General features: G+C 43.6%; 1 protein-coding gene across 41 annotated transcripts in view; it reads right to left on the bottom strand.

Moving 5' to 3' along the window:
* Positions 1 to 26,995, bottom strand: part of Epb41l2 (erythrocyte membrane protein band 4.1-like 2) — a 174,771-nt gene that overhangs the window by 112,515 nt on the left and 35,261 nt on the right. Inside the window, exon 1 of one of the 41 annotated variants that reach the window (XM_063265395.1) lies at positions 7,747 to 8,926. The exons of 36 other annotated variants lie outside the window; for them this stretch is intronic. The gene's annotated coding sequence lies outside the window, so the exon portion shown is untranslated. Of the gene's footprint in view, positions 1 to 7,746; positions 8,927 to 26,995 lie in introns of those variants that run through there. 4 more of the 41 variants (XM_063265376.1, XM_063265545.1, XM_063265480.1 and 1 more) reach the window with 4 other exon arrangements.

Raw genomic sequence — 26,995 nt, forward strand, 5'->3', positions numbered from 1 at the left:
AAAAGTCTGATTTCAGCTGGATTCAAAAGAATGAGAGGAATTTCCTGCACTTTATCAAGGCAATTTCCCAGCAGATTTTTGCTTCCAATTCTTTTGAATACAAGGGTTAAGACCACTTGGCAAATAAACTCAGAGACATTTAAAGAGCAATACATATCGAATCATTCTAACTGTGAAGCTGGTCACAGTGTCAATCGTCTGTGGTCACATCCAAGTGCAGAAGGAATCATCTGCTTTGGGACCACACAGGAACACATAACATACACCTCCCAAGGATGTCTCTGTTTTGTTATCATATGACAAGTGTTCTCTGTAACTTCATTACAACACCCACCACAATATATGCAGGATTTAACACAGAAGAGCCAACACACTTCTCAGAACTGCAAAATGGCATCTGCAGAATGTCTCAAGGTAATAACAAAGGCACTGTTCCCACTAAAATACTACAGGGCTGTTGACTTTTGGAGGGAAAACCCAGTAAAAATTTACAAAGCAGAACTAAAAATGCAGAATAACAGTCTACGGAGAAAAATTAAAACTATTAGGACACAAATCTCCCTCATTTCAACATGGAAGAGAATTTAGTAAAAGAGAATTTAGTTGCAAATATGAAACTTACAAAGAAAAACTGTTAACAACAACTTCAAAACGAAAGTTATCAGTGGGGTATTTATGGCTTCTCATGAGCAGCGTGAGTCCCAGCTGTAGCAGCCCCCGAGGACCTTTACTTCCTCATGGCCACTTCATGAGAACTTAGTCAAAGCCTCCCTCTAAAGCTAAGGACACTACGTGTCAAGGAGACCAAGTTTTAATTCCAAAAGCCTTCACTTACCAGTTAGCACACTGACTTTCCAAGACTATGAACGAGGAACGTTCACATGGATTAAATACAAGCCATTTTCAAAATGGCCCAAGAGCATCCCTAAAACAGCACTAAAAATGTAGCTAGATTAATGACTCGGGAGGAGAAAGAGAAATCAAGGCACACTAACTCAGTCAAGGAAGTGACCTTTTCAAAACCCTATTTATTAAGAGTCGCTTTAGAAATGAATCGGGGGCTGGTAGACCCTTAGTGGTAAAGCACACACATCACACACCAAGCACAGGGCCCTGGGGTGTATCCCACTCACAATGCAAAAGCAAAAGCCAACCAAGAAATGGGCAGGAAACCAAGTGCCGGAAGTGGGAACCCCAAATAAGGAAGTGCCTGCATGCAGGGCACAGGAAAAGAACACAGGAGATTAAATCACTCTCCTGTGTGCTCAGAGGGCATCAAGACAGCGCCCCCAAAAGGCTCTTTCATGGCTATAAATAGACTAATGTACAAAAGTCACCCACAAGTAAACTGTTCTGCCTCTGTTTCATACAACTTACTAGTCAGCCCTACTTTCCAGGATATTACTTCTCAACAAGTCTCCCTCAATTTCAGTTCTGACAGAATCATCTGTGTGCAGAGAACCTGGGTGACTGCAGTCACAGACAGCAGGTGGAGTTCCTCACCTGGAATGCAGAAACCTGTAGGATGCTGGCTTGAGCACCTTTCAGGCCTCGTTTCCCCCAGGGAGAATGCTACAGGGCAGCAGGGGAAAGCCACAGAGCCTCGAGGCTCACCCCAGGCCTTACTCTGAAGGCAGCAAGCAGGGCTGAGTACCAGACATCACCATAATCACTGAGTTGAGTCCCTGCCACCCATCCTTCACCCCACCCTTCCTCTCCTCTGGGTTCCACTGTGCTCTCCATATCTCAGAGCTTCTTACATACAATGTATGCTTAAAATTAGATTTGAGAAAAGTGGGGCAAATGGAGGAAATTCAGTAGACCTCCATTTTCAAGCAATTCTGACAATTATGATCTTATTTTTCTGATATCCAAGACAGTCATGTAATGATCTCATAGCTATATTATTAAATTAACTAGCACTCTAATGGCACATACATTTTGTCTCATTTTTGTCTCTTACACTGCTCATTAGGAAGTTCAAGACCAGCCTAGACTATGGAGAGAACCCCCTCAAAGACTCTAAGGAAAGTAAAAGAGGCAGTCTCTGAAACAAACCTAGAATGGACCAGAGTACAGACCCTTCTGAATAACAAAAACAAAACCAGCCCAACCAGCACTTACTTCATAACTATCAAAGAATCTGAGAAACTTTGATCTAAGTCCATGAGAGGGCAGCTTTTCAAATGTTCTAAGAAAGGCAGAATGCCCCCATCCCCAGGCAACGGGTATTTGCAATTTGTTTCTTTCTGACTAAACTCACCCTCACTCCCTCTCATCTCAGATGAAGCTCATTTCTTCTCCTGCCTTGCAGGCCTTGCAGGACAGTGCCTGGTACGTTACACTCTTGTAACGCTACCACTCAGGAAGCTGGAGGCAGGACAGGCCAACCTAAGCTATAGTAGGACCTCTTAATATAAATCTATAGATGGACAGACAGACTGATGGATGGATGGACAGATGGGCAGACGATGGATGCAAGATGGCGGGTACTTTTCCAAACTGCAGGAATGTGCAACATAGGTTGTCAGAGCAGGATGGGGAGGCCTGCTCCTTACAGGTTCAAGTTGCTGTTAGCCTTTACCACACCTGATCAGGGTTCTACACAAGCACCTCAGGGAAGGCTTTGTTCCCGGCTGGCGTGGGCCACACATGGCAAGCTCCCCCACATATAACACTATGGTAGGCCTTTGTGCCTGCCTACCAACCCTATGGACATGGGGCTACCATCAAGAGAGCAGGTTTACCTTAAGCCATGCTAGAGATGGAGGACTTTGCTAAGACAAAGTACCTTCCTTCCCAGAATCCCCACTCCTGGCTTTCCCAGGGTACTTAAAAGAGCCACGGCCATGCCTCCTGGCAAGCTGACCGTGTCTGCATTACTCAGAGTCAGCCTTGCACTCCTCCGCTAGCTCTGTTCTAAGCATGCTTTCCTCACATGGCTTTCGTCTGTCCTTCTCTCAGCTGCCCTCCCAGCCCTGTGGCTGCTTGTCTGCCATGTGTCTGACCTCTCCTAACTCAGACAGCATGGCTTCCTCTTCTCCATCTTCTACTCACAGCAGCCACCAAAATTAGTCTGCTGTCCTGCAGCCTCTCGCTTAAATCCCATTAAAGCTGTCCTCAAGCTTCACAGTCTGCTCTTCAACATCCAACTAACACGTCTAAGGACCCAAAGATGAGACCCAAACGTCCCTAATAACAAAATCTTATCAAAGGTAAAAAGGTGCCTGGAAAAGTGGGGTTGCTCTTTCTGGAAAGCAGTGATAGCTATCACAGCCACCACTGACTCTTCTGAGCCCCTCAACTATAACATGCAATGGTAACACAGAACATTTAGGACACTGCTAAATAAAATACAGCTTGCCTTCTAGAAACCTAGTCAGCCTAATGACCCGAAAACCAAACTGGCACAGTGCCTCGGCCGGCTTGCAGCCAACTCCTCACCAGCCAGATACCCTCTCGGGCTGCAACACAGCAGAGCCCTTTGGGACCAAGTTCAGATGTGCATTTTGTTCAGGGAGAGTAATACCATCAAAAACAAACACCGCTCACCACCCGTCAAGCATCAACTGCAGCATCCCAGGGAAAGCACAACACACAGTACCAGTGATGGAGTCCTAAGCGCTCACGGCCCACACCTGCCGTCCAGGTCTGCAGTCACTGACACCACCTTGCTCACAGCCCTGTGCAATCCAAGGACGCCTGGATTAGGATAAACCCTTAAGCAGCAGTGCTGACACAATTCAGTCCCAGCGCTTAAGTCAGAGGCAGCACAGCTCCAGGCCAGGAATAGTGCCACCAACACTGGAACCCAGAGATAAACACAAGCATCTCTAAGAAGCAGTGCTTCCTTCCAATCATAAAATCAATTCCTGAGGTGGCTTACCTTTTCTCCAGCCAAACAGAAAATATCCCCAAGTGTCTTAGAGAGTATACACAACTACTAAATATAATAAATCAACAAGCAAAAGATAATCAAGAGATGAGAACATTCTGGCAACAGTTTTGCACCAAAACAAAGATAAAACAAAAACAATACTATTCACTTTCCCTTTTTAAAGAAAGAGAGCATCCGTGTGCGCTTAGACACACATCACACAGATGGGCCAGGCCGTGAGGTGCCACAGCTGCTTGTGGAATGAGTCATGCCTGCTACACATACTGACACCCCACGGTCAAAAGTGGGGTATGGATGGCTCTAGCGAGAAGCAATTTAGGGGTGTCTATTTCTTCAATCAAAAGGAAGACTCCTGACACTGAAAAAAAAATGTTTGGCTTAGAGGAACTACACATCTACCATCAGCTACATATAGTGAATTAATAAAAACTATTCAAGAGAAAGGAGAGAACTCAAGTACACGATAAGAAACACAGAGTGCTGCCACCGGGGGGAAATGTTTTTTTAGTTGGTTTCCCTATCCTAACTAACCACTTGGCAGGTTGTAGGTTGCCCTGGTGCTGTTCTATTTGCTGTTAACTCTGCCTCCTCAAGAGGGGCTGCCCCCAGGAGTGAACAGATGGCCATTCAGGTGATCTCACTGAACCTTCTCCCCATTTTGATTGGTCAAACAAAGGCTGGAGGCGATGACGAGACAGTAGACAGGAAAGGTGGGAGGGAGGCTTCGGAAGGACGGAGGAAGAGGAGGTGGAAGGAAGATGGAGCAGAACCACGTGGCCTGGAGAAGCCGCATGTGGCAAGGGGTCCCATAGCTGGGGAATACACTAGTATAGTGATAGATCTGCCCCATCTAGGTAAGCAGCTTACAAATATAACAACTGGTTGTGTTTTAATATGGGCTCACTGGGATAAGAAATTACTGCAACACTGGCCAATTTGTTATGTTTTTCTAATTCCTAAGCTGTCATCTCCAGAGAACTTTCCATACCCACCCCAATCACTTTTTAAATCTTGTAGGAAATTATCAATCAACTCTGCCAAGTGACAGCTACACGGACTCCACCGCGGCCTTTCTTTCCATCTTCCTAGTCTCACTCTCGCTCCCTACAAAAAGGTGCAATGATTCAGTCCTCCTCACTCCCTGCTGATGAAGACTTTCAAGACCAATGTCTCCCTCCTCCCTCCTCACTGCAATAGCTCTCAGACCAGGGCAGCCATGCTTGCTGGGTCCTTCCTACAAGACCAGGACCCAGGGAGGCTGAGGCAGGCTCAGAAAATAAAGCAAGGAACTGGATGCTTGCCCATCTGTTTTCAGACACTCCTTCACACCTCACCACTGTGTCTTCGCTCATATAGTCCTTAGGGTCTGAAATGACTTCAGAGATGTCAGTGACTTTGAAGCCATAATAAAACTGTAACTTTAATAAAACCACGGGTGCCAAACATGCCAGGCTTGTTTATCCCTCAGAGATACTCCTATAGATCAGCAAGGCCAGCCTAAACCCAAGAGATCATGTTTCCTTGTGAGCTCCTAAGGTGTTGGAGCATCTTTAGTGAGCCAAGGAGAGAAGCAGATGGCCCTGCTAGGAAGAAGGGAGCAAGCAGAATAAGAGAAAGGGGAAGGAACACCCTTGTTCTTTAGCATAAAGCCTGGCATGGTTAACAGTGCTGAGTAAATTCAAGATAAGAGCAGAGTAAATGGCACAAGAATATGTGCGAACAACAGCCAAAGGGATTAAAAAGCTACAAAATCTTAGGGCAGATATACTCCAGAGTAAAACGTAGGTGAGCTATGAACTACTTCATCAAAACGCTTTTTAAAAGCTCTAAAGTATGCTGGAGAGATGGCAGCCAGTAAAGGGTTTGCTGTGAAAAGACTGAGTTTGACCCCCCAGCACCACACTGGGGGTAGGGGGAGGAAAGAGAGTAAGGAGGAAGAGAGGGTGGGAGGGAGAGCACAGTGTAGGGAGAGCTTTGTGCACACAAAGCCTTCTGAGTCTTATACTCTAAAAGAGTAGAAAAGAAAAATACCCAATATCCACATGCTAAAGGTAAAACACATTTAACTCCAATTCCTTTCAAGCCTATATCAAACTCAAAGGAGCAACAAAGCAGCCATAGCACAGTCCTTCTCAAACTCGTCTGTCCTCAGGCCACAGTACTAAGTAGCTGTGCTTGGGTGGTCTCAATATTTTATTCCTTCATACTCAAAGTGATAGGTGGATTTAAGTCTCTGAGGTCAGTGATCTGTAATTTATTCTAGAACACACACCCATTTGACCAACGGTCCTGGTAAGTGAGGCCAGGCAGAGCTCTGTGTATAGTAAGAGGTGCAGGGACATGGACTGGGGCTGGCCACTCCGAGTGACAGCAGTCCTGACAGTGCCCTGAGGGAGGACAGTTACCCTGACCTAAAGTCGACTCTGGCATGGCATGGCATGGCATGGCATGGCATGGCATGGCAAGCTGCAGACAAAGTGGAAGTGCATGAAGAGAGACTTCTAGGCCCGACACAGCCGAGACCACTTCCCAAAATGTAGACGGATTTGCTCACAGAGCATCTACTGCATACACTATGACTGCAGAGCACAAGGATAAAAACATGAGATTACTACAATTACATGTAAAGGGAGGGAGAAGACTGCCCTATTAAGACTCGCTGCATCGCAAAGTCTATCTGATGCACCTCCAGTAAACAGCCAATCTCTCAGTCCACTTGACATTTAACAAAGTTCTTCAACCTTTAGAAAATAGGCTAGTTATCAATAGCTCTCTCAGGAAAACTGAAAATGTGGTCTTCAGGAGAAACGGAGGGGGAGGGAGGGCAAAGGTTTTCCCAACTTCTTCTCCCTGAAGAGTGAAATCCCTACCTCACCCAGTGTCTTCTCCCAAACCCTCTTAAGCAAGTGACTGAGCTCAAGGCACCTAAAGCGGGAGTTCTAACCCCTGCAGTTTTCAAAGACTGCTCCCACCCAGAACTGATCCATACAACACCTCCCAGCAGTGCCTCACCACAGCTTACTTAACAAGAGCAGACCACAGAGAGAAAAGACAAATGATCTGGCCCCCAGGGAGGAAGGGGGAGGAAGGGGAGAGTTGGGAGGAGGAGGCTCCTAGAGAGCCTCAGCCCGTGAACTGTGCTCTGCTTGGGACACCCTGAAATGTCAATTTCTCTGCTTTCAACTTTTCACAGAAGACAGCATCAAATCCTGCCAAGACAGTCTTAGGAGGACTAACCATTCCCAGCTCTTTTTACTGGGTAGCAGGTCTCAGAGGGACTGGGTCTTGCTCTCCTATCTACAGGCAGTTCCTGAGACTAAAAACTGATTTGGGGGCCTTTGGGATTTAAAAAAAAAAAAAAAAAAAAAAGGCAGCACATCCTTAATCCTTATCTCACCAAAACCAGACAGTAAGCATCTTAGGGAGCACGCAGGCTATGGGCCTCCTCTGTAACAGTGTCTGTCTCTCATGGTTTACCTTCACCATCAACTCAGCTGGACTTGAGAGATGTGTGACTGAGTTCCAGGCCCCCATGCATAGGAAGCACTCTGAATGTGATCACCATGCGTTCACTCCCCACACTCCTGTGGTCTCCCAGGCCCAGGGCATCAACCGTCTGTGCTTTTCCTCTTCTCGCCATTCCCATCCTGTTCCCACGGTCGCCCCGCCTTCCGAGCTTCCCCAACTATGACCCAGAAATATTTACTGCCTGTTGCAACTCACAGGAACATAGCAAACACCGCTGCTTTAAGGGAAACCATGTTTTCAAATGAATGGCCTTCCCTCCTCCCCTCATTCACGTAAGGTCTTTAAAAGCATCGTGTGGTCCCGAGTCTCATATTACTTACTGTTCCCCTTTACGGGCTGGGCATGACCCTCAAAAGAACTCCCTTGAAAACACAGTTGAGCTCTTTCCTTTCGCTGCTGCATCCGCTGAGTATGCACAGGTTACAGAAGAGGCTCGCCTCCAGTGTCCTCCTCTGTGGTAAAAAGGTGGCCGGTTGGACCTCAATGAGACCAACGAAATCACCAACGCCAACTCCCGTCAGTCGATCAGGAAGCTGATCAAAGATGGGCTGATGATCGGAAGCCTGTGACTGTCCATAGCCGGGTCCACTGCCGGGAAAACACCTTGGCCCGCCAGAAGGGCAGCCATATGGGCATAGGGAAGGGGACGGGTACTGCCAATGCTCCGATGCCCGAGGAGGTGACCTGGGTGAGGATCCTGCACCGGTTTCTCAAGAGATACTGGGAATCAAAGAAGATTGACCGCCATATGTATCACAGCCTGTACTTGAAGGTCAAAGGGAATGCATCCAAAAACAAGCAGATTCTCATGGATCACGCCCGCAGAAGCTGCTGGCTGACCAGGCGGAGGCTTGCAAATCTAAGACCAAGGAAGTAGGAAAGTGCCCGGAGGAACGCCTCCCAGCCAAGAAGGAAGAGATCATCAAGACTCTGTATAAAGAGGAAGAGACCAAGACATAAAGCTTCCCTCTCGTCTGTACGTAGTGGCCTGGCTGTGACCTCACATGGATCAGTCATTAAAATAAAACAAACCTTTAAAAAATAGGAAGAAAACCCAGTCTACCCTGCAACCTTACCACACCTTCAGCCTCTGGCTCTCCCTAGCTCTTCAATGCAAACCTCAAACGCCAATTCCAGCACTTGCTTGACCATAAGGAGTCTATGCCCCTACGCTCCTCCTGAAGCAGCCTGGATTCCAAGTCATCAGTGTGGCACCTTAACTCCTTTGCCCACCCTTGCACCACCCTAGTATAGGGCTGCCCACACCCAGGTCATCTAACAAAACCCGCCTGTGTTCATGTATGAAATCCTCAACTAGTGAGTGTATTTTTTTCTTAAACCATCACAGTAACTTCTCTCATCTCAGTATCCAAGCAGGATAAATCTTTAGTCAAAACACTCAGGAGGCTGAGGCAGGAGAACGGCCATGAGCTCAAGGCCTACAGAGGGAGAACCTATCTCAAAGACAAATCAAATAAACTATCTGACAGTTACAAACCTTAACGGGACCTCTACTGAACCCAGAAGCCCTACCCAGTTCTTTAGTTATATACATTTCCACAATCTGACACAAATCAGCTTTCTATCTGTACACACTTAAAAAAAAGTCAGACACTCAGCCATGATCAAACTACAGGTAAGCTTCGATGGAAAAAGTCTCATGCCCTGTTAGCAAACTCTATTACAAAGGCAACGCCAGACACTTGAGGAAAGGAGGAGGGAGGTTAGAGGGCACAGGAGGATTTGCCCATCGGCTGAAGGCCAAACTCTAACAACACTAAGTTTAGGGGTGCACCAGCTGCTTAGCAAAAAAGGAACCTTTACTCTCAAACAGTGCTCTATTTTCTTCCTTGATGATGGTGATATTTATTATTTTCTCTTCCAAAGTAGTTCGAGTGTCCATCGCGGCTGGGTATAACAGCGCATTGTCTAACTACAATCTGTCTAACCGTGCAGACACTAGGGCAGCCAGGCATGGTCAATGTCATGTCCAATAGCACAGCCACGTGATAAGCCCTACTTGTGGGCCTTCTCAATGAAGGAACAACTTTCCCACAGTTACCTCTCATTGAATCCGAGTGTCTATGCTTTCACACAATCCAAAACAATGAAAATAACAGACTAGTTACTCTAACGTGTAATATTTATACACACAGAAGAGTCAACGCTAGAGAAAAATGATGACGCTGTCTCTCTGAAATTCAAGTCAGTACAACGTGCAGGCTAAGGCAGTTAAGCTGTCCAAAGTACAAGGAACCCCAGCTCAGAGCCCAAGGGCTGCAGGAGCTCCATGACTAAACCTCGTCAGGACCTCAAGGACCACTCCTGTCACTCTCAGACCCAGTTCCTCATGACTGGGTAAGATGGAGAGGGAGGGGAGAAGGGGGGGAGGGGAAGGGTACCCAGGACTACAATCCGTCCTCAGAGACAGCCACTACACAAAGATACAGGAGAAGCTGCCGAAGCAAAAGGAAGAATGGGCCAAAACCAAGGCTGTAGACCGGAGAAGTAAGGGGGCAAGAAACACCGGAGGAAAAAATGACTCAGGGAAACGCCATTACCACAACCAAAACAATGTGGCATGTGAGGCCCAGTCAAGAGACACATCTACAAAACAACTCCACACCGGAGGCTCCAGGAGCACCGAGGGACAGAAGACTGTGAGAGCCAGAGGATCTCTGCTACAACTGTCTCCTAGTAATGTCAGCAGCTACACACACTCTCACCAACATGGCTGCCCAAACATAGCCTGAACAAGGACAACCACAGGTGTGCCAAAATGAACACGAGAAAGCCCAGGAGCCCTCCCCCAAGACCGAGAACTATAGGCAACTATGGAATGCTGCATGAGACATAATAGTCTACCCCAGGGAAGAGCACGCTGACTAGTTATCCAATCCCAAATAAACGATCAGCCCCAAAAATACATACATTATACAGACTGAGCAAGTTACATTTAGGAATATGCAGTTATACAAACATATACAAATACACACATATTTTAACAATAATTTTAAAAGGTCATAAATTTGAAAGAGCAACGAGGGGTACACAGGATGGTTTAGAAGGAGGAGAAGGAAGGGAGAAATTATATAATCAATTATAATTTCAAAAATATAAAATACATAATCAGCTATAGACTGCTCCTTTCATCTTAAATGTAACAAAAAAATCATGAATTTATGCTGCAAAACCCACAAGCTGATCACAAAACACACAGAAACATCCATTTCTACTAACAGATATATGACAGAGGTATCAGGTGAGGTAGGGAACAGAACCCAACACAAGGTCAGCTTCTGTCCTGTAGCTTGGAGCTGGGGAAGCAAATAGATACCCTCTTCCTCCAATTCCATAATAAGAAAGACTGCCCAGAACTGAACCATCTCGCTAGGAGAAAGCCTCCTCAAGTCAGGGTCTCTAAAGAATCTGGTATGCGGCCCTGGGTCTCTGCTTGCTAGAACTGGACTGCTCGACCTCTCCAGCTTTAACATTCTGTTCTGAGGAGCAGCACTGCCCATACAGATGCAGCCTCTCTGCTCTGTACACCAATGGACCTGCCTTCCGGTGGGACTGAAAACCTCTGTGCGAGATGAGGGGCCAAAGCTGCTTAACACGAATACAATTATTAAAACCAACACTGCTGAGTATGACGAAACATTAAGAGAAAGATTTTGCCCTAAGTAGTTACTTCCCTGCATTAGTGAAAAGCTTAGGTGCCCCCAACAAAAGACAAATGCCAAAAGTGAGGTCAGAGAGTCCAGCAACATCCGGAGCTTTTTTAGCTCAGTGGTAGAGCGATTGCCTAGGAAGCGCAAGGCCCTGGGTTCGGTCCCCAGCTCTGAAAAAAAGAACCAAAAAAAAAAAAAAAAGAAGAAGCTAAGTGAGGCGGCCGCTCCTCCTTCACACCGGGAAAGTTTACTGCATGATTCAACGCCTAGGTGAGGCAAAGCTAACCTAAGTCAGAGCTTGGTGAGACACTAAGCAAACCAAGACAACCTTTACTCCACATGTGTAAGCACGGTCCACAGGAACAATCCTTCAAGACTTTTATTCTAAAAGATGAGGATCTGGAATAGCAACCACTTAAAATAATTAGAGCCTAGAGATGGGCTCCACATCCCAGCTCCAACCAGTTGTTGGTACAGGACACCCTCTCTAACCTGCTTCCCTTGTGAGGAGCCCTTCAGGTGACATCGCCAATGTTCGGTTATCAGCATTGTGCTTGGTACAGGACACAACCCCTCTGCCTGTAAAATTCACGTTTACCTTCATATAAGGCAAAGGAAAGTGGGTTATCTCTGATGGCCAATATTAGAGTAAAAGTCAAGCAGAAAAGTTACTTCTAACACTACACCACTTTCCAACTTCTGCTAAAGCAACTATTTCTCCAGATTTCTGTCTAAAATCAGCCAAGGCATCATTTCTAGTAATTGGGACTTAAATTCACTTTATAAACTAACTCGTCTGAAAGGTTTAGTGACAGAGGGAAGGATTCTCTCACACAGTCCACAGCCCATCTGCAGTCACTCCTCTGCCTCCTGCTTGTTTTCCAATTTTAAGCTACTACTACAGGTTGTTCAGACCTTTGGGGGCAGCACAGGAAACTGCCCTCCTCACCCATCCCCTCACAGACATGGAGTCACTCTCTAAGCAAGCCCTTCTCCCAAGGGTGCAATGCTTGGTGAAGCCAAATGTACACAACTTTTCATTGAGCAACCAGCCCCAAATATTTTACATTTTTGTGAAAATTGAAAGCAAGTCGCCAAAGACACATAGGCAAAGCTTTATGGAATCTGCTCAAAAGTGTGTGCTATGCCAACGTCAATGTTTACCGGGCATCTGGAGTCGCAGCTGTTTGTGCTATAAATCATCAAGGGCATGGAGCCGTTTCCTACACTTAATTATCCTTAGATTCATTCTCCACTATTCTCAGCCCATCATATTTTATATTATTCAAATAAGGGGCGTAGAGGGGTTTGCTTGTTTTAAGTCAAGCAACTCACTTCTACCTTTGATTTTAATCTCCATTTTGCTACAATCTGATACATCAGGTAAAGGCATTTGGGCAAGTCACAGGATGAAACTAAAGGTCCTTGTGAACTTTTTATCCAAGTTGTTTACACAAACAACTCACAGATTCCTCCATTTATTTAAGAAGTGAAAGCAGGAGGTGTTAAATTACCCAACAACTATAAAATATTGAATTTCTAAAAATAAAGCCGACACTGCCTCTTTAATATAAAATTAAAGACACACTTTTGAAAACCAAGAATTCCTTTGGTCCTCATTTGGCTTAAAATTTCACATACTGATCATTTTATTAAAAAGAAAAAGAAGCCAAAATAATAAAAAGGCAATAAAAAATAAAATTCAACAGTGCTCTGTACTGGGAGAATGCCAAAATCCAATCTGTGAACAAAATTCATGATTCTTAAAGAAAAACAAGTATCTGGCCAGTGTCTTCCAAGCACCATTTTCTGTGTCCAAAGATGACTTCAAACTACAAACAAGTTCCAATAATAACACAGTGTACGCACTCACACACACACTCTGTCTCAGGTAAGTAACTGTTGTCATTCTGCCAGGCCCACTGTACCTTTGTTTTAAGATTGACCCTGACCTCACTATGTAGACAGTGATGGTCTTAAAGCCTGATCCTCCTGCCTCCACCTTCCAAGCACTGGCTTCAAGATTAGCCTTGCCACACCCAATTTTAAGCAGTCCTAGAGACAGCAGCCACACTTTCAAGGATACTAGGCAAGCATTCTAACCAACTGAGCTACATCCCTAGTCCAAGTCACAAACAAGACTTGGATCTTATATAGGATAACCGAAAGACTACTGTCCGTCAGAGTTCAATATGGGGCGGTACACAAATTAGGCTGACATCCAAAACTCCTTTTCAGGGGAGGAGGATGGGATAGGGGGCTTATGGACGGGAAACCAGGAAAGGGAATAACATTTGAAAGATATCCAATAAAAAGAATGAAGGGTGAAAAAAAAAAAACTCCTTTTCAAAGGAACTTTCAATCTTAAAAAACAAAAACAAGCAATACAGATGAGATAAGGGAAAGATCCAGAAGCAGACCAAGGCGCTCCAGAAACTCCAATAAAAATTGACAGCAAACAGGCAAGAAAAGCTCACCTGGTATTTTTGGTACTTTTCCTAAGTTTAAAGACAGCGTCCACAGTGGAGCAAAGAGTAGTTACAGACATTTTAACCCCCACTGGCTTCACTGTTACCAATACCAGTGATGGTGATGGACTATCATCTCCACAAACGACACAGCACAGGTCACTTTACTGTTTAGTATCTTATCAGGGTCTTCAAAGGACGCTGGCCTGTTGTTTTCTACAGTTGAGAAAGCTGTGTGGCAAGAAGAGCTGCTCAACACCAACATCGTTGGAGATGATCACTAAAATCCCAGCATGCTTTTCTCTGCTGGCCGCTCATGTTCTCGCACATTTCCTTCCGAGGACAGGACCAGCTGAAGAGCAACTGGCCACGGTCACGCAGAGGTCTGGCGTACAAAAGCAAAGCTCCAAGTTCAATTTTCAAACACAAGGGTTTTCTGGCCCATGTTAGAAAACTCCAGCCTGGGGAAAATGTGCCTCAGATTTGAGCTAACTGGACAACTGGAGACTGTGTCTCCATCTTTCCCACTGAGGATGTTTTCTGAACAGTAGACTAAGTCAGCAGTTGGTGAAATCCCATCCCACGTGTACCTACAGGCAGCCCATTCTCTCGAGTTGCATTAGCAAATGCACAGCTAACTGTGGCAAGCGGTACGGTGGGCAGAGGCTGGCCCTACTTCTAAACACACTCTTCACACGGCGGGTTTAAGGTGCTGTGCGTGCTCTCTGTGTGTCTGTCTAGTTTACTTTTTACTTTTTACAGCACGAGTGCTGAGTGCCTGTCATGTACCTAGGAAGACAACTGTGGACACCTGGCTCCAGTAGAGCCAGTGCTTTCTTTAAGATGGGTTCCAGCTAGGTATGAATCGCCCAATTTGAGTGCTAGAAAGGCTGAGAGGGGCGGTTTCCTGGGTTGCTGCGACCGATGGCTGACAATCTGCAGTAGCTTGTGGTAGAGAGCGCCCTGAAAGGAAAGAAAACTGCAGTTCCCAAGCTGCTCTGTTCTGCTGTACAAAGTGATGCGGGAGTTCCCATCCTCCTTCACTCATCTTTCCCACTACAGTTTCTTCAGAAAAGTCTTTGCAATTATAGAGCTGTGATCCAAAGGCTAATGGATGGCACACTGGAAGCCTGTTTCAGCAAATGTGTAACTTCTGAACATTTGATTTTTTTCCACTGTTATTCATTAGCAATTAATTCAGGGTATGGTCATTAATTCAGGTATGGCACATTCCTCCCGAATTCATCCTGAAAATATTAAAGCACTTAATAAGAGAGGGAAGAAAAAAACCTGAAACCAACTTTAAATGTGCACACCACACGATTATTCACTGATGGGAAGAACTATGTGTCTGGTCTATATAGTGAAGTCAGGATAACCTGAACTACACCACGAGACCCTGTCTAGGGTAACAATACTCTCAAAGGGGCAGGGTAACAATACTCTTAAAGAGACACATCAAGTGATGGGGGAAAGCAGGCAGAAAGGGATTCTGAGGGCAACCCTAGGCTCACCCCAGGTTTTTAAATGCACACTAAGGATCAATGGAGAGACAGCAACCTTCCAATGAGCTATCATTAGTGCCAAGACCTTATCCCCAGATCTCTCTGATAGAAAGCCTAGCATGGCACTTCTAAACTGTACATGATTTATTAAGGAGTAGCAACTGAACTGAGAACCAGAACAGAACCACCTTATTCACACAAATGGGGATCCCCACAGATGACGACACGCTTCACCAAAGACTTTATAACTTAACATTTTGTCAGCTGTTTTAATAAGCAGATAAAACCGTGTCACACATAAGCAGGCAGTGAAGGTACACGGCTGTGTTCTGAACTCAGGATCAGGCTCTCAGAAGTCACTGAGCAGAAGGCAGTACCTCCTGGGTCAACACATTTCCCAGCAGCTACTGCTGGAGACAGCATGTTTCACAGGTCAACGTTGATCTTGTATGTTTATCATTATCACTATATTCATACTCTTGATTTTAGTTCAACACTACGGTTTTCTATGCTCACACATAGCTCTATTCAGGTCCATGTTCTTTTTTTAACTCCTATATAGTACTCCATCACGAATAAAGTGTTCTTTCTGCCTCCTAATTGGAAGGTAGGTTGTTCCTGATGCTTTGCTACTATAGATGTCTCACCGGAGAAGTACCAGTTCTCCATTGCCTTCTTAACGCAGGACTTTCTGAAAGCACTCCCCAGAATGGCAGGTCTGGTTTTACCCCACAGTCCCAAACTGTTCTCCAATAGGGCAGTATAGCGGTGCTAATTCATCTTCTCAGCAACGGTGTATGGCTGCAACATCTGCAGGTCTCCCCCGTGCTTACCTGGTATGTGTGGATCCATGATGGTTACAAGGAAGTTGCTATGTTGACCTGTTTTCCTAATGACTAGAGAGCTCCATAAGCTATAACTCTGGGGCTTTTCTGTCTGGTACTACAACTTGGCCGCTACAAGGGATCCCTGTTGTCTGTCTGATAAAATGCTGTTTTGGCTATGCAGGAGGTCCCCAGCAGCCAGTCAGCCCTGAGACCTGCCCACTCTAGGCACATCTCACATCCCTTCTTCCCTTCCCCCCTTCCTTTCCCTTCCCAACTCCCCTCATTGACTGTCCACCATCTTCCCTTGCACACCCTTAGAACCTCAGTGATCCACATTGCAGGCTGCATAGTTACTGCCATTTTTAATCTATTATGTTCAGTACTCTAGAAACAGCTTGGTTACAAGAATTCTCCTGTATTCCCTCATGCCAACCACATATGAAAGGGACTAAGCAGGCAAAATATATATACACACCATGAAGTTTTCCATCTGTTTCAAGGCTGGACTCACCATCGCTTCAAGGCTTACTCTCACTACTTGCAAGCCAGACTCATTAGGTACAATCACTGGCTTCGCTCTGCAATACACGCAGTCATGACAGGAAAGCTAGAACTTAGTCCCATACTGAAGGCGCATCACTCATGCAAGCCTGTACTTTAACCACAAAAGATGGTCAGGACATAGCTTTCTCTCCACAGGGCCATGTCCCTATGGACCAGCTTAGTTCCCCTGGGACATAAGTGACTGGGTCCCAGCAGACTGTCGCCTAGGAAGTCAAACAACTAAGCATTACTTCACACGCCTGCAATGTTTGCTAAAGGCAACAAGGCTAATACTGAAAACACAGCCAACAATTGATTATGTAATAGCTCTGTGAATGAGTCAAAAACAGCACTAGCATCAACTTTGAAAAGTTAAGAGGACATTACATCTTCAAAAAGTGACATTCTTATATGGTATTTTTCATCTATCTATCTATCTATCTATCTATCTATCTATCTATCTATCTATCTATCACATAAGTACACTGTAGCTGTCTTCATACACACCAGAGAGGGCATCAGATCTCATTACAGATGGTTGTAAGCCACCACGTGGTTGCTGGAAATTGAACTCAGGACCTCTGGGAAGGACAGTCAGTGCTCTTAGCTCCAACCTGTGCTCTTTAGTATTTATTGTGACCTAATATTTAATAGAGACAGCAGCCTGTATATCGCTGACCAAACCTTCCTGCGTCACAACAGAGATCATTTAAAGCAATTAGGATCATTTTATTTTACATTGACAAACACTCTAGTATGTCACTTCGTAGATAAGTATGCTAAAAACTAGTAATGCCTTACGATAACTACCAAACTGGAAAAACATTGATTTACTAAAGGAAAACAATGACTTGCTCATTCAATTACAGAGTATTGAGCTCTTCATCTAAACACAAACTTTCACAGTTAATGAGTTTGATTTCTCCAAAAAAGTTTTATAAATCATTTAAAACTGACTCAAGTTGCCCACAGTTCTTACAATATTCCAAAGTCAATGTCAATTCACTTTCTGCTGATAATTTTAAAAACTTTTATTAAAAATTCCATGATTAGAAATACTTCTGAAGAGAACAAGCCAATCTTTTCTTCCTAACTTCTACAGTTAAGTGCCCGCTGAGAAGTCAAGTGACTGGCTTACAGTATCCTTATTTGACAGTGCAAGCGCATTTCAAAAGATCTCACGGGGCTGGGGATTTAGCTCAGTGGTAGAGCGCTTACCTAGGAAGCGCAAGGCCCTGGGTTCGGTCCCCAGCTCCAAAAAAAAAAAAGAACCAAAAAAAAAAAAAAAAAAAAGATCTCACAAGCAGCAAACATCAGCAGATCAGCAGTAAGGAAATGCCAGCACTGTGGCAGTTTAAAGTTAGATGCTGACAAGAGTGAGCACGTCTAATTCATGAACTCCATCTGAGTTTTAAATTACTGCTCTGTACAAAAAAGGCTGAGGAAAACTCAGTTAACACTACCAGTCACCTGAAACGTCAGAGCTGCTACATCTTCTAAGAACTAAAAGCTACTGGGTGCAACAAACCAATCCGTAGGTCCCTTTAAAAAATACACCCCAAAGAGGTCCTTCGTGACATGAGCACATGAAGCAGTTTTGTCCTATGCACAGGAATAACATCACCCTTCTGAGACTAAGTGCCAGGTCAGTAACAACCATCCTTTGGTGTGATGACGTCACTCCGTAAGAATAAAGGAATGAAGAAAACACTCCACTGTCTGAAGTTCAGGACACAAATGCTCTGTTAACAGCTGACTCTAACTGGTTCAATATTTTAGAGGCGGCAATGCTAATGCTAACCATACTGTGATGGTTTATATATGCTCGGCCCAGGGAGTGGCAGTACTAGGTGTGGTTCTTGTTGGAGTACCCGAGGCCTTGTTGGAATGGGTGTGTCACTGTGGGCGTGGGCTTTAAGACACTCATTTTGGCTGCCTGAAAGTCAGTGTTCTGCTAGCAGCCTTCAGATGAAGATGTAGAACTCTCAGCTCCTCCTGCACCATGCCTGCCTGGATGCTGCCATGTTCCTGCCTTGATGATAATGGACTGAACCTCTGAACTTTTGAGCCAACTCCAATGAAATGTTGTCCTTATAAGAGTTGCTTTGGTCAGGTGTCTGTTCACAGCAGTAAAACCCTAAGGCACCTATATAATCAAATGATTAACACAGAATCAAATCATGAAGCCGGTTCAGACTTTAAACAGTCATGTGCTATATAACGTTAACATACACATTCCTCACCAGCCTGCACATCTTACGTTTACAAGAGAGGGTCCCAGCTTTCTGAATCAAACACCAACTTACATAGAACAATTTATCTACACATAGACCACTTGTATGGGCAGCCATTTGGGGCACTGTAGCCAGTTACTATAATTACACATCAGATATTGTCACCACTGAACTCCTCTACTTATGCTCATGACCCAAATGCTGCAAACAGCACTTAAAGCAACGCTTCTCAGTCTGTTGTATCTGAACCTGACGTACTTCAGTGCCTGGTTACATCTCATCTCCCAGTCAGTCTAGACTGACCCCAATGGAGAAGAACCCCCTTTAATGCACTGCACACCCACAGGGTTCTTACACCTCTTCTTTATTCCCCAAATTCTGGAAACACAAGACCGTTTTGTTAACGTCATCCTTTAGTATCTAGCACGATGAGAAGACTTTATTCAGTTTATTAGGATTACACATAAAAGTCTGGTGTTTGTTGTTCCTAAAAATTTAAAAATAGCATTGCCCATCCCACCTAAGCATTTATGAAAAAAAAAATCCATCGCAGTAAAATTTACCAGTGAAATTCTGACGATCATGTGGGTAAATACATCAAACAGAGGTTAAGTTTATGTCTTAGTCTCATTCTGTGGACGTAGAGCCTTTAAGACACAACCATACATACACACATAATCAAGGACTGCACTGTTACTTTCTGTATTTTTAAAAGATGCCAACTTCACTTCAGGATCTGAAAGTCCATTTGCCTCTGTGGACCTCTGAACAGGATTCAAATGCCCAAGAATGTCTTAAATGTATGCATTTACTTTGGAAACTTAAGAAACACCTACGAAGTTACAAAGCAACTGCCTGAACATTCCAGCAAAGTTAGTGGCTACCGAACAGCGCAAAGGGAGCTTTAGTCATCCACATCCACTGGTGACACCACAGCTCAAGGTCTGAGCCAAGATCTGATTATTCTGAGCAATTTAATCATCAATACAATCACAAGGTTGGACAGTGGGTTCTAGGGGCTGCTGTGTTGCTCCATAAAGTACTCGAAGCCCAGGGGATTGGACCTTCTGGATGAGGATAACAAGAGAGCTGCAGTCACCTACAAAGACTTACGGACTCAAGTTACAGTCTTGGAACCCTTTTTTGCTTCCTGATAACTACGTTAATGAAAGGTTCAGAGCTCTGCCAAGGGTGAGCTTCCTAAACATGAGGTCTACGTTTACAACAAGAAGCAAAGGCTGTCCTATCAGCAGTGCCCAGCCCATCCTTTACCTAATGAGAGTAAGTCCCAGCTATGTGCTCTGTGGCCCTTGCAGTCTGCATTTCCCATTCTCACAACAACCTCTCTGATCTTTAAAACTATTTGAAGTAATGGCTCACACAGGCTCTCCATAAACTATCTGAATTTTATTACTGGACTTTCTGAACATCATTTCTCAATTGACTATGGCTACTAGTTTGCCCCACCTTTACATGTTTGCCTAAGTTTTTCTTTGGATGACAGTGAGATCCAACTAAACTATGTTGCCTCCTCTACATATTTCAGATCCTCAAACACATCTCTCTAACATGCATTGTCTTAGTTTGCTTGCTGCTGTGAAAAACACCATGACCAAATCCAACCTGTGAGGGAAGGGGTTTACTTCACCTTGGATAGTCGAGCATCAGCAGACACTAAGACAAACCCTCAAGTCAGGAACGTGGAGGCAGGAGCTGAAGCACAGACAAGAAAGGGTACTACTCCCTGATTCATTCCCCACAATTTCTTCAGCTTGCATTCTCATAAAATCCAAGAGAACCTGCCCAAGGGTGGCATCACTTACAGTGGGCTTCCCCCATCAACCATTAATAAAAAAAAAAATGCCTCACAGGTACCTAATGGAGAAAATTCCTCTTCCAGGTGACTGTACTTTGTGTCAGATTGACAGAAAATGGCCAGCAAACACTATATTCCTAAGGAAGCAATTTCTCCAGCACTTACCTCAGTACTGAACTATTCTTAATTGAATCATTTATTTAAAAACTCCAAAGTCATTAAAGCTATCTGCAATTAAAATTGTATAATATTCAAATGATCAGTAAATTAAGATCCTCTACCTAGGAATTCCAAAGGTTCTAACTTAGATTTATTTATTTATTTTATGTATATGAGCACACTGTAGCTGTCTTCAGACACACCAGAAGAAGGCATCAGATCCCATTACAGATGGTTGTGAGCCACCATGTGGTTGCTGGGAATTGAACTCAGGACCTCTGGAAGAGCAGTCAGTGCTCCTAACCACTGAGCCATCTCTCCAGCCCTGGTTCTAACTTATAAAGGCTTATAAGAAATATCCAAGCATGTTGCCACATGCCTACCATCACAACACACAAGAGGCTGAAGCAGAGGATTCTGCCTGGACCCAGAGCTGAAAGCCAGTTACCAGAAACACTGAGGGCAGAGGTAAGACCAACTCTTCTGCTCCCAGCAAACTGACTGCGGGCCTCAGGACACACAAGCCCAGGAACAGTCTGGGACAGGACCCTTCAGGTTTCTGCCTGCTCCTGGAGCTGAACTGGTCCCACAGCTCTCTATACCCAAATCTAGCTGTGGTCTACAGGAGTGCTGATATACAGGCTTACAGGAGGATCAAGCCACTGTCAGAGACAGCAAGATAAGCTAACACCAGACACTACCTGATGACAAGAGGCAAGTGCAGGAACCTAAGGAACAAAAACCAAGACTACTTGGCATCATCAGAGCCCAGTTCTCTCACCAAAGCAAATACTGGATATCTCAACACACTGAAAAAAACAAGATTTGGTTTTAAAATCACATCTCATGTTGATGATAGAGGACTTTAAGAATGACATAAATAACTCCCTTAAAGAAATACAGGACAACACAGGTAAATAAGCAGAAGCCCTTAAAGAGGAAATACAAAAATCCCTTAAAGAATTATAGGAAAACATAAACAGGTGAAGGAATTGAACAAAACCATCCAGGATTTAAAAATGGAAATAAAAACAATAAAGAAATCACAAAGGGAGACAACCGTAGAGATTAAAAAGTTAGGAAAAAGATCAGGAGTCCTAGATGAGAGCATCACCAACAGAATACAAGAGATAGAAGAGAGAATTGCAAGGGCAAAAGATACCATAGAAAACATTGACGCAATGATCAAAGAAAACGTAAAACACAAAAAGCTCCTAACCCAAAACATCCAGGAAATCCAAGACACAATGTGCAGGTCAAACCTAAGGATAATAGGTATAGGAGAGAGTGAAGACTCACAACCTAATGGGCCAGTAAATATCTTCAAAAAACACTACAGAAGAAAACTTCCCTAACTTAAAGAGAGATAAGCCCATAATCATACAAGAAGCCTAGGGAACTCCAAATAGATTGGACCACAAAAGAAATTCCTCCTGTCATATAATAGTCAAAAGACCAAATGCACAAAACGAAGAATATTAAAAGCAGAAATGGAAAAAGGTCAAGTAACATATAAAGGCAAATCATCAGAATTACACCAGACTTCTCACCAGAGATTATGAAAACCAGAAGATTCTGGTCAGATGTCATACAGACTCTAAGAGAACAAATGCCAGCCCAGGCTACTATATCCAGCAAAATTCTCAATTAACGTAGATGGAGAAACGAGGATATTCTATGACAAAACCAAATATACACAGTATCTTTCCACAAATCCAGCCCTACAAAAGATAATAGATGGAAAATTCCAACACAAGGAGGGAAAATGCACAATACAAAAAGCAAGAAAGTAATAATCTTGCAACAAACCGAAAAGAAGAGAGCCGAACAAAGATAATTCCATCTCTAACAAGAAAAATAACAGGAAACAACAATCACTATAACTTAATATCTCTTAATATCAATGGACTCGATTCCCCAATAAAAAGGCATAGACTAACAGACTGGCTACATAAAGAGGACCCAGCATTTTGATACATAGAGGAAACACACCTCACTAACAAAGATAACCACTACCTCAGAGAAAAAAGCTGGAAAACAACTGTCCAATCAAATGGTCCCAAGAAACAAGCTTGGAGTAGCCACTGTAATATCGAATAAAATCGACTTTCAAACAAAAGTTATCAAAAAAGATAAGGAAGGAAGCTTTATATTCATCAAAGGAAAAATCCACCAAGATGAACTCTCAATCCTGAATATCTATGCTCCAAATGCAAGGGGCCTACGTTCAAAAAAGAAACCTTACTAAAGCTCAAAGCACACATTGCACCTCACACAATAATAGTAGGAGATTTCAACACCCCACTCTCATCAATGGACAGATCATGGAAACAGAAACTAAACAGAGACACAGAGAAACTAAGAGAAGTTATAAACCAAGTGGATTTAACAAATATTTATAGAACATATCATCCTAAAACAAAACAATATACCTTCTTCTCAGCACCTCATGGTATCTTCTCCAAAATTTACCATTTAATTGGACACAAAACAAGCCTCAACAGATAAAAGAAGACTGAAATAATCCCATGCATCCTATCAGATCACAATTGACTAAGGCTGGTCTTCAATAACAAAAAATGGCAGAAAGCCCAAATACACATCGAAGTTGAACAACGCTCTGCTCAATTATAACTTGGTCAAGTAAGAAATAAAAAAAGACCCGCGGATCCCGGCCCACAGCAGCTCTCTGCTCCCAAACCCCGTGGGAGAGAGACCTCACCGCCTGATCAGGTGGGCACTCCTGAGGCTGCAGAGTGGAGAAGACCACCAACACTGCCCACCCCTGCCCACGTCCCTGGCCCAAGAGGCAGCTGCGTAAGGCCTCTGGGTTCCCGTAGGGGAGGGCCCAGGAGTGGCAGGACCCCTGCGCCTGAGACACCCCCGGAACCAGAAGGAAACAGACCAGATAAACAGTTTCTGCACCCAGATCCCGTGGGAGGGAGAGCTGAACATTCAGAGAGGCAGACACACCTGGAAGACCAGGGGAGGCTGCACTCTGTGCACGTCCAGACGCCAGAGGAGAACACCAGGCGTCATCTGGAGCCCTGGTGTGCGGAGGCTCCCAGAAAGAGCGGCGCAGATCTTCCCGGTTGCTGCCACAGCTGAGAGGACCCCACGAGCAGTACCCTACGAGCAAACTTGAGCCTTGGATCCACAGGTGGGACCAACTTTTCCCCTGCAGGAAACCTGCCTGGTGAACTCAAGACACAGGCCCACAGGAACAGCTGAAGACCTGTAGAAAGGAAAAACTACACGCCCGAAAGCAGAACACTCTGTCCCCATAACTGGCTGAAAGAAAACAGGAAAACAGGTCTACAGCACTCCTGACACACAGGCTTATAGGACAGTCTAGCCACTGTCAGAAATAGCAGAACAAAGTAACACTAGAGATAATCTGATGGCGAGAGGCAAGCGCAGGAACCCAAGCAACAGAAACCAAGACTACATGGCATCATCGGAGCCCAATTCTCCCACCAAAACAAACACGGAATATCCAAACACACCAGAAAAGCAAGATCTAGTTTCAAAATCATATTTGATCATGATGCTGGAGGACTTCAAGAAAGACATAAAGAGCTCCCTTAGAGAACAAGTAGAAGCCTACAGAGAGGAATCGCAAAAATCCCTGAAAGAATTCCAGGAAAACACAATCAAACAGTTGAAGGAATTAAAAATGGAAATAGAAGCAATCAAGAAAGAACACATGGAAACAACCCTGGACATAGAAAATCAGAAGAAAAGACAAGGAGCTGTAGATACAAGCTTCACCAACAGAATACAAGAGATGGAAGAGAGAATCTCAGGAGCAGAAGATTCCATAGAAATCATTGACTCAACTGTCAAAGATAATGTAAAGCAGAAAAAGCTACTGGTCCAAAACATACAGGAAATCCAGGACTCAATGAGAAGATCAAACCTAAGGATAATAGGTATAGAAGAGAGTGAAGACTCCCAGCTCAAAGGACCAGTAAATATCTTCAACAAAATCATAGAAGAAAACTTCCCTAACCTAAAAAAAGAGATACCCATAGGCATACAAGAAGCCTACAGAACTCCAAATAGATTGGACCAGAAAAGAAACACCTCCCGTCACATAATAGTCAAAACACCAAACGCACAAAATAAAGAAAGAATATTAAAAGCAGTAAGGGAAAAAGGTCAAGTAACATATAAAGGCAGACCTATCAGAATCACACCAGACTTTTCGCCAGAAACTATGAAGGCCAGAAGATCCTGGACAGATGTCATACAGACCCTAAGAGAACACAAATGCCAGCCCAGGTTACTGTATCCTGCAAAACTCTCAATTACCATAGATGGAGAAACCAAGATATTCTATGACAAAACCAAATTTACACAATATCTTTCTACAAATCCAGCACTACAAAGGATAATAAAGGGTAAAGCCCAACATAAGGAGGCAAGCTATACCCTAGAAGAAGCAAGAAACTAATCATCTTGGCAACAAAACAAAGAGAAGAAAAGCACACAAACATAACCTCTCGTCCAAATATGAATATAACAGGAAGCAATAATCACTATTCCTTAACATCTCTCAACATCAATGGCCTCAACTCCCCAATAAAAAGACATAGATTAACAAACTGGATACGCAACGAGGACCCTGCATTCTGCTGCCTACAGGAAACACACCTCAGAGACAAAGACAGACACTACCTCAGAGTGAAAGGCTGGAAAACAACTTTCCAAGCAAATGGTCAGAAGAAGCAAGCTGGAGTAGCCATTCTAATATCAAATAAAATCAATTTTCAATTAAAAGTCATCAAAAAAGATAAGGAAGGACACTTCATATTCATCAAAGGAAAAATCCACCAGGATGAACTCTCAATCCTCATCTTCGGTTGGTTTATATACAAGTGTGCAATTTCTAGGCTTGAAAGTAAAATGATGCTATCTGGTGCTGGATAGAGGAGCCTTATTTTTTATTATGGCAGCTTGCTATTTTTGTAACATGGTGATTTGGTTGAACACAATAAAGTACAGTAGTAACTGATCTCCCCTTCTTCCTGGATGAGTGAGGAGATGATTAAATGTTGATGTCAGCATCCTTGAGCATATTCAGATGAGCTTCTGCTTCTGTTGAAAAGGATGCTGTGTTTGATTGTGGTCCGAAGCTTTGAAGCACTACTTGGCATTTCCTTCCTTGGAGGTCTCACTGTTTAAAAATAACAGATTTGATAGCTTGTTGGTAAGGTGAGGTCCAGCTTGTCTCCACTAGGTCATCTTCATGTGAATCCGGTGGTTATACGGTTTTGTTCTAGGGATATTTCATTTTTTTAATAACGGTTTTAGCTGACATTCATGGAGAGAATGAATCCTTAGAAGTGTGCCACTAGTGAAAGGAAATCCTGTCTAGAGTATGTTTCTTTACAAAGCTGTGTCACACCATCCTTTGGGCCCTCTGCTGGAAAAGTAGAATCAAGTCTCAAATAATGCCTTTTAAATTGTATCCTCTAGTATTATAGATGTAGGACAGTACTGTATCATACCTCTGTGGATGTAAAATAGCTTGTACCTGCTTTATGATACGTAGTAGTGACCGTGCTAGTAGTAGTGACAGAGCTGTTTTTAATGATGTTGCTCAGAATGTTTTCTTTCCAGATGATGATTGAGAAGCTCATTTAAAAAAAAAAATGGTGCCAGGTACCACAAGAGTAACAGAACTGTGCTGTTTTCTCGGGTTTTGTTTTTTTACTTTTTTTTTTTTTTTTTTAATGGAGTGTGCTGGATGTCTCTACAGTTTTGTTCAGATGACTGCAGAACCTGGAAAAGCTGTTGCTGCTGTTGATGCATAACACACTGCTATTATTGGTCTTTTTATATAAATATAAATATATATATACAGATATATAATTTGAATTTTTTGAAACTTTAGCTGTGCTGTCAACTTTTGAAAAAAGTATCTCCGTTTACTGTGTTGAGTTGGCACTGTACAGAAATTAACAGCCATATTGGTCTAGAAATGTTGAACTTAAGTTTTTTCCATTTGTACAGGGGTAACACACTGTATTAAATATGTAAGGTCTTATCAACGTGGGTTTGATTACAAAAACTAATAAAGTATTCTCTAAATTTAAAAAAAAAGAAAAAAAAAAGAAATTAAAGACTCTTTAGAATTTAATGAAAATGAAGGCACAAGATACCCAAACTTATGGGACACAATGAAAGCAGTATTAAGGGGAAAACTGATAGTTCTGAGTGCCTCCAAAAAGAAACTGGAGAGAGCATACATCAGTCGCTAAAAGCTCTAAAACAAAAAGAAGCAAACACACACAAGAGGAGTAGACGGCAAGAAATAAACTCAGGACTGAAATCAACCAAG

Source organism: Rattus norvegicus, chromosome 1 (assembly GCF_036323735.1).
Source record: "Rattus norvegicus strain BN/NHsdMcwi chromosome 1, GRCr8, whole genome shotgun sequence".
NCBI lineage: Eukaryota > Metazoa > Chordata > Mammalia > Rodentia > Muridae > Rattus > Rattus norvegicus.